The sequence below is a fragment of the Rhagoletis pomonella genome, unplaced genomic scaffold, assembly GCF_013731165.1.
Source record: "Rhagoletis pomonella isolate Grant_MI unplaced genomic scaffold, Rhpom_1.0 Rhpom_scaffold_00001, whole genome shotgun sequence".
NCBI lineage: Eukaryota > Metazoa > Arthropoda > Insecta > Diptera > Tephritidae > Rhagoletis > Rhagoletis pomonella.
This window is the reverse complement of record NW_023458555.1, coordinates 20,438,817-20,448,614: the sequence shown is the minus strand read 5'-3', so window position 1 is coordinate 20,448,614 and position 9,798 is coordinate 20,438,817.

The window sequence follows — 9,798 nt, the reverse complement described above, 5'->3', positions numbered from 1 at the left end:
AAATTAAATTTCCATAAAGCTGTAGAAAGACTGTGCCGCCTAAGTGGGCAAAAATCGAAAAATTCGTTGTTTGCAATGTGAACGTGTTTGGTATTTTTGTAAAGGTAATTTATCTACTAAAAATAATTAAATACAAATTTCCATATAAAATGAATTAAATGCCGCTAGGAACTCCTGCGGTATTCCAGAAAAAAATTTTCTTAATCAAAATTTCTAACAATGGTAAAATTTAATGGAATGAATAAAAATATATGTAAAAATATGTTATTTTTTATTATTTTATTAAATAGAACGAGATTTTAGCTTTGGAAAGAAGAAGCACTTTTTTGTACTTTTTGGAGGTATGCTTTTTTTGCAAATGCATAAAATATTTTTTTTTTTGTTATTTCCTGTTTCGTTCGTTCTATTTTCAAAAATGAAGTGTCACATTAAAAACCTTGACCTGCAGACATTAGAGGTTTAACTTTTTTAAAGAGTTGCCACCTGTTAAAAAATTTAACTCAAATTTTTTAATAAGTTAAATGAATTATTAACAAAAAGGTATCAATAGAAATGTGCATGAAAAGGGTTTATCTCTTAACTACCTGTAGAGGGTTGCTAACTGCTAAAAAAATCAAATTCCATTTGAACTAAAGCAATTAGGTTACTGAAATAGATATTCATCAGCATATGAGGGTCAGACGAAAGAGGTTTAAGAAAGTTTTAGCTTGCAAATACTACAAAGAGGGTTGCCACCTATTTGTAAAGTAAAATTTAGTTATACTAAAATAATAATTGTGTCAAACCAAAGGTTTACGCCATCGTAGTTGTTATTTTATTACAAATACATACATACATTGTCAATCAGTGATTTGTTCTGATTACATTCCTCTAACTTACTGGACTCTTAAATTGACTAAGGAATGTTTTTACTCTTCCCATATTTATTGCTTAATATGTCAAATTTTTTTTTGTCTGATAACTATATTATTATATTATATATAATATATATTATATATTATACATATTTAAGTTACCTTAATTAAAGTGAATTTGATTTTTTAAACATGTGGCAACTCTTCTACGAGTCGTTTAAAAGAAAGGCATTTTCAAAACCATTTCAATTGATACCCATTTTAATATCTAATTCATTTCACTTTTTAAATAATTTTAATAAAATTTGCAACATGTGGCAACCCGTTTCAAAAAAATAAACCTATATTGCACATCTACAGGCCAAGCCCTGGCATTTGACATCTCACTTTTGAAAATTGAACTAACTATATGTAAATGCCACAAGAACCCAAATTTTCAATTTCAAACTGCATTTGAATTTAGCGTCCTTCATTTTAATGCGCCCGCTTTTCAATGAATATACGGTTATGATAATCTATTGAAACTTGTCCAATTTATGCCCACTGTGTTGATTCAACTTCTAGATTTTCAGTTTTTTTTTTAACATAACTTAAGATTTCCGAGGTGTATTCGAAATTCTGCTAATGCACAATTTTTTTTTAGACCTGTTCTACCACCTCTAATGTCCGTCTTCAAGTACAAAGGAAAGTCGCTATTGCCAATTAGAATTACTCTGAACTGAATAGGCAATCTATATGTAAAGTTTTCTCTTTTCGTACAAAAACCACACACCCTGAGTTTCTTATAATGCCATTGATAGGATAGTTTAGGAAGGCTCGTACAGCCTTCAGAGGCAGACCTGCCCAGTGTGAGTGCAAGCACATCTTTCTAACCAAAGATAACCTTATTGTCGGTATGGTGTCTGTCAAACCATTTACTAAACCGGATGAAGCTGTAGAGCTGCGATATTTTCAATTCTGCATCTCCCTCAAACTATTGCAAATGTGTGATCCCAAATGCTTATCACACTGCTTTATCGGGATTTTCGGTATTCTAAGCACTATTTTGTAGTTTTTAGGATCACTTCCAGAGTTTAAGAACTTTTTCGCGGTTTTCAGAATTCTCGAAACTATTTGTAATTTTTGCGCGTTACTTTGGGAATATTTGGAATCGTGATTTTCGAGATTACTACTAGATTTTCAGGATTTTCGGGGATACTTCGGGGTTTTCGAGACTATCACGATCATTTCGGTATTCTCAGAAATATTTCGTGATTTCGTAGCCCCTTCGGAATTCCCAGGATCCTATACATATATGAGGGTTTTCAAGACTATTTTGAAATTTTCGGAAGTATTTCTGGATTCTCGGAACTATTTCGGCATTTTGTAGATTATATCGCGATTTTCGGGATTTCCCAAACCTTCGATATTTTCGGCACTGTATCGGAATTTTCGGGACTATTTCGAGTTTAGGGGTTTTGGGATTTATTGAGGTGGATTAAAATGAATTTAGGTTAGATGAAAGGAGATGAGGTGAGTTTTCGAGTTTTCATATGAGTTGAGGTGAATTGAGATGAGTTTAGGTAAGACGAATTGAGATCAGGTGAGTCTAATTTAGTTAAGGTGAGGTGAACTGCGCTGAGGCGAGTAAAAGTGAGGTGAGTTGAGATGAGTTGAGGTAAATTGAGTTGAGTCGATGTGAGGTGAGGTGATAAGAGTTGAAGTGGATTGAGTATAGGTGAGTTTAGTTGAGGTGAGGTGAGTAGAGGTAAGTGGAAGGTAAGGTGTTAGGTCTGTATCCTTAGTAAATACTTTAGTGGAAGGGGTTTGCATGTCCAAATTACCAAAGTCCAAAGTACCTTAGATTAGATCATTTTCTTACTGGAGAATTTATAAACTCCGAAAGACCTAAGTTCTTTTAGATTTCCCCAAACGCTAAATATTTGTATATGGAGTACCCAAAGAGTATGCCAATAACTGGTAAGCGCCTTAATTTTACACTCACATTATCAATTTAAAAATGTTAAGTTGCTAAAATAATAATACTTATTTATGTCTATGTATATTATCTATCTGAATGCCCATATTCATATCCATATACACATACAAATGCAGATATTTATAATGCAGTACTTGTGTGCGAGACATTATATGCAAATTGACAATTGCGATCAGAATCAGCAGATAAACATCGACATATCAAAATATGTAAATTTGTGCAGCTAAATAGATATCTATTGGTCTAATTTATTATTTCTATTCGTTTTTGTTTTATTTGTATTTGCGTTGGTGCGCGAATATTTGGTGACTTAATTTAATTATTAATTACTTTAGTTGGCATTTGAAAAATACTACTTACGGATAAACCATGCAAATTAATGCAGATAAAGCCACTCGAATGCAAGCGTTAAAATATGTTCATTAAATATTAATTTTGTTATACAATGCGTGCTTTGATAAAAATTTGTATATTTTACCTTTTATCACACCGCATAACCCGAGGTATTAGTTGGAATTACTGAACTTAAAAAAAAAAAGAAGAGTGGAGTGGAAATTCACAATTAAACTAAGAGCCAACCAAATGCTTAACTACAGCTACATAAGCTGGTGGCATCAGGTGCTATATACTCTTTGAACAACATATGTATGTATACGTAATGTACCATTGTACATACATCTCTGTAATTGCGTATGTATGTGTAAGTACATACAAATGTATGGTAAATTGATACAACTATAATTGTTTATTTTTATTTCACATAAATGGTTTAAGCATATTCATACATAAATAGTTCATCGATATGAGATTAACTGCCTGTTGTTTCTATAAATTTTTTTCCATGCAATGAACAGTGTGTAGTGTTTGACGAAAATGAAAGTTTTTAAATTTTAGATTACGCAGCATAGCAATTGGGGGATTTGTGTGAAGTCCTCGCCCATAGCATGCTCAAAAGGTAGGATCGTAATCCAGCTCTTAAAGCATCTTGTTCCAGCTGATTTTATTTTTTTAAGTAGATTATTTTTTACATACACGTTTGGCCACAAATTAAGCACAATTTTTACGAGGCACATCTTTGCAATACATCTGCATTGTATTCGCCATAACTTCGCACATTGAAAGCTGGTATATTATTTATTGCTTTATCAACCCAAATATCATTGGAGCCAAGAATACATCAACCAGACTGGTTTGCCACCAATCCCAAATTTAATTATAATGGGAAAAAGATAGTACCGATGTCGGTATTCAGTAAGCAGTTTCTGGTCAATAATAGAACCTTTTAGTGGTGAACATCAATTTTGAGACTATTTGCTACGCAGTAAGCCGTTTATATCTCTAGTCACAAAAAAGTCACGAATTTCTCAGCTGATAAAGATAATTATTTTCTATTTTACTGTAAAATGCGAAAATGAAGCGAGTATTAATTGGTTAACAAAAATTTCATTAGGAAATAAACCTTAATATTTTGATATTATAAACATTTTATGAAATAAAAAAAATGTTTTAGCTTTTAATACAATAAAATTTAAAAATTAACAGTAAACTAAAAAAAAAAATATATAAAAAATAAATAAATAAAACAAGTAAGAAAGTCTAAGTTCGGGCGGAGCCGAACATTAAATACCCGGCGCAAGTATTAAATATATGTTTTTTCACCTTTCCGAAAGCTACCGCTAGATGGTAAGCCGGGGTGTATCAATTTTGTGTAAATTGGCGTCCTTCAATTTCGAAATATTGAAGTTTCAAGCATTTCTCAAATTTACCGGTATATGAGAAGCGGCCGTTATTTTAGTCCGATTTCAATAATTTTCAACGTTTTGCTTATATGTGGCAAGCACAATAACCACACCGAGTTTGGTACAAATTGGTAGAACGGTTACCGATATACTTATATGTGATCATAAGTGGGCGGTGCCACGCCCATTTTCCAAAATTTTACCATAAACGTATTTCTTGGTAAAGAATTGTTGCAAGCATCAATTTTGAATAAATTAGCTTCAATATTTAATGATTTATCGAAGATTTTGTATTTCTCTAAATTACCGTTATATGGGATGTGGGCGTGTTTATTGTCTGATTTTAAAAAGTTTCGGCGATTTGTTATGCTGTACCAAGGCCAACAACTGTGCCAAGTTTGGAAGAAATTGGTGCAGCGGTTACCAAGATATACACATGTAACCATAAGTGGGCGTGGCTACGCCCATTTTCCAAAAATTTATAATATTCTTATTTTTTGTCTAAAAATTATTGTAAATATCAATTTTGAGTGAATTATCTTCAGTAGTTATATGGGAAGTGGGCGTGGTTAAAGTCCGATTTCGCCCATTTTCAATACCAACCTACCTTGGATTAAGGGAAACCTACATACCAATTGTCGTTGAGATATCTCAATTTTTGCTCGAGTTATCGTGTACACGGACGGACGGACAGACGGACAGACGGACGGACAGACAGACATGGCTTAATCGATTTCTTTTTTCATCCTGATCATTTATGTATACATTTGCCTATATCTATCTCGATTCGTTTTGGCTGTTACAAACAACCGTTATGTGAACAAAATTAATATACCCTTGTGCACAAGTGCGCTCGGGTATAAAGATTCCGCAGTCCCAGGATTCGGGCCCCAAATCTCTAGAAGGGCACGCTGGTGCTTTGCTCACGCGGCTATTGCGACTGTCGGAATAGAGTGAGGTAAATGACACACAACCTTGGCCATAAGTACATAATAGGGATTTTTTCAGAAAAAAATATTTATTATTTTTTCAGAAAAAATATTAATGATTTTTTTAGGAAAAAAATATCAAAAATCAACGGGATTTTTAGCAACGTCTAACTTGCACATTATTATACTAAAATTTATGGAGCTACAAAACTACATATTCCAAAAGCTTATGAAAACTCTGATTGAAAAAAATTATTATTTGGATAATGGAAAACCTACTTTCTTTGAATCAAATTAAAGTTGGACTACCCAAATATTATTATTTTTTCTTAATGATATTTTAAATACTTTTATATCACTGTAGGAATATTAAAATGACACAAAAATACGCCGAGACGCGCAAACTTAATTTTGTAATATTTCATTGTAAGTAGCATGATTTTTTGTAAAAGAAACGGGTTTAATAGAAATGAAAAAAATATATAAATATATCATCATATATGTTTTTTTTTAATTTTTCTAGATATTCTTAAATATTTAAATGATCGCGAACTAGTCCCAAAAGGGTCCTTAAATAGCTCCAAAATGATAATGAAATAGTTCCGAAAGGGTTCCGATATGATGCCGCATTGGTCATAAAATAGTAATAAACAGGCCCCGAAACGGTTGAAAAATCCCGAACTTTTCACGAAATGACGTCGATCAAGTATTGAAGTGATCCTTTACTAGGGCAGGTCCTAAAATGATCCCAAACTAGTCCTAAAATGGTGCCAAAATAGTCCCAAAATAGGCGTGAAATGTTCTTAAATAGGCCTGAACTAAATATGTACTCTCGAAATGTTCTTGAACTAAGCCTAAAAGCGTCCGAAAACAGTTATGAAGTAGTTCTGAAAAGGTGAAGTGGTGCTTAACATAGAAATAGTACGTAATTGGTCCTGAAATAGCCAGGGCTACTTCAGAAATTTTCATTTGCCCACACGAGCAGCAATCACAGATGGGCGATTTTTATTAGATTAAGACTGGAAAACCCCAGAACCTAGTGAGTTTCTGATATTTTAACATACTTCTTTTGTAGTCAGAAACCACCCTCGATATAGACCCAACTCTGCCATACAGTCGTCAACTTGTCATGTGCAGGGCAATTCTTAAATATCTACTGTAGCATATAAATCATATTCATGACCCCTGATGATAGCCAGTTAAATTTTTTTCCTCAGAAAAAAAAAAAAAAACAAAAGTAGTACTCACATTTTGGCACAGTTATTTTTCTGTTTCTGTTTATTTGATTTCTCCCATTTGCTTACTTCCCTCGCTAAACTTGTTCGCGCTCTGTTGCAAGTTTAATTTATAAATATGTGTGTCCAAATGAATGGTTGGCAAAAACGCTAAATGAATGAGCTGCAAATATCCATACGTACTTACAAATTTCGGTACACTAAAAATTTGAATAAATACTCACACATATATGTGTAAATGTATAAGCACATACAAATAGTTATTGCTACAACATATTGCTTGTTGTAAGCGTTTAAGCTGAAAATTGTTATTTCATGCATTTTTCGCTTTAATACCCCCTACACTGACATTTGTTGAACAACTTGTTGTTGGTTGGTTTTATCTGTTATTTTTTGTTCGCTTGTGTCAAATTCACTCGCTAAGCTGTGCTGGCAGCTGTGGGGATTATCATTTCGTTATTACTGCTAATACTTTTAATGGAAATAGTTTGTTTTTTTTTGCAGCTGATGCTCTTCTATGGCGCAATTGTTGTAGTTACTTTTATAGTTATTATTCAAATATGTAATGCAAAATGTATAACAAGCGTATTATTTAAATGCTTTGTACTCATATTTATTTGTGTGTGTTTGTAATTTATGTAACGAATTTTTTATATGAAAAAAGTGCTATTTTCATATATCCATTTGTCGGCAGCCACCAGTGCGTATGAGTGATAATTAAGGCTTAATAATTTTGAGTAGAATTATTACACAAATATAATAATAGATACAGTGAAGTTTTTGACACTTGTAAGCCAGTGCTTAGTGGCCTTCGTGCACTTAATGTGGCTATGCCTTATTGAACAGCTAAGCGTGTGGAACATGTGCTTGAATTGGGATAATTCAGGAACTGAGTGGCGCTAATGAGGCGCTTTTTCGCAAGAAAGATGTTAACAAAATTTTAATAGCAATAGTGTAGATAAATATAATTTTCTCAGATACCACACTGGAGAAGTGTGCAAATATATTTTGTCTCATAACCAATATATATACATACATATGTACATACCTAGTACATACAACTGCTTTTGCTTAAGGTTGTATTTTTTGTCTTTTTATCTAGATCCCTTCCTCTACCCCTGTTCGTTCTAATTACATTTATGTTATTCTGTATTCGTTAGTAACATCAAATAAAATATCAATAACAAAACCGATAAAAATATCGATGACAAAATCGATGACAAATTCGACAAAAATTTTGATAGCAAAATCGGTAATAATATTGGTAGCAAAATCGATTAGAAAATCGATAAAAATAGCGATAGCAAAGTCGATAAATAATCGGTAATCAAATCAATTAGAAAATCGACAATAATGTCGAAAACAAAAACCGGTAAAAATATCGATAACAAAATCGTTAAAAAACCAATAACAAAATCGATTAGAAATTCGATATAAATATCGATAACAAAATCGACAAAAATATCGACAACTAAATCGATAAATAAGCGATAACAAAATCGACAAATGATCGATAAAAAAATTGTTAAATAATCGATGACAAATTCGATAAAAATTTCGATAGCAAAATCGATAAAAGTATTGGTAGCAAAACCGATTAGGAAACCGATAAAAATATCTATAGCAAAATCGGTAAAAATATCTATATCAAAATCGATAAACAAGCGGTAACAAAATGAATTAGAAAATCAATAAAAATATCGATAACAAAATCGGTAAATAATCGATAACAAAAGCGGTAACAAAATCGATAAGCAACCTATAACAAAATCGGTAAAATATCGATACCAAAATCGATGACAAATTCAATAAAAATTTCGATAGCAAAGTCGATAATAATTTCGATAGCAAAATCGATAATAATATTGGTAGAAAAATCGATTAGCAACTCGATAAAAATATCGATAACAAAATCGATAAAGATACCGAAAACTAAACCGATTAATAATCGATATCAAAAACCGATTAGGAAGACGATAGGAAAATCGATAAATATAACGATAACAAAATCGATAACCGATAAACAATCGATAACAAAATCAATATATAATCGATAACAATACCGATAACGAAACCGATAAAAATATCGATTACTATATCGATAAGTTCCGAGAATGCCGAAAATCTCTAAAATCTCAAAACAAATAGTTCTCAGATTGAATCTCTGTGTCGCTATCCATATCCTTTTCTCTATAATTACCTTTATTTTAATCTTTCTTCCTCTATCTTCATCTTTACTTTTATCGGTATCGTTATCCTCATCTTTTTCTTTATATTTATCTTTGTTTTTACTTTTATGTTTATCATTTTCTTCATCTATATATTATATAAAGTGTTTAAATTTACCTTGGCCTTAATTTTTACCTTTATCTTTACGCATCTTTGTTTTTGTTTTTATTTTTATTTTTAACTTTGCCTTTATCCTTTTCTTTATTTATTTACATACCCATCTTTACTTTCATTCTTGTATTAGTCTTTTTTTAAGTCTTATTATTTAACCTTTTATAAGCAAGTTTTTGTTAATTTAATAACATGTGTACATTCAAGAAGCACTTGTTTCAGCCTAAACTATTTCCGTTGCACCATTTCCGTGTGCAATTTCCGTTGAACTCGCCAATTTATTACCAACCATCCAACCGCCGCTAAAAAAGTTTCACTCCAAAAATTCTTCAGTTTCCGTGCTAGAGCCGTGGAAACTTGCGAGCTTAATCTGTAACGCATATCTCTCATACCACTAATTGTTCAGATACTTATGTATTTTTCTTCTTTCTTCCCCCGAGCTTACCGAGTTTTGGCACTCTCAACTCTCAGCAACACACTTGATGCTTTAAAGCCAATATGCCGTGCCATCTCCCCCACTTGAGCTGCATAAGACAATTTTGTCCTGCCAACTTTTATGATTCGCTCCACCAAGCGGCGCTTATTTTCTTTTAATATGTATTTCTATTTTTTTCTAAAAAATATTTCATTCGCATTTGTCAAGGTTGAGCTAACAGTGCCAGTATATCAAGCTTCTACACAATTTACTGCAACAAACGCATGTACATGCATGAATATTATTGT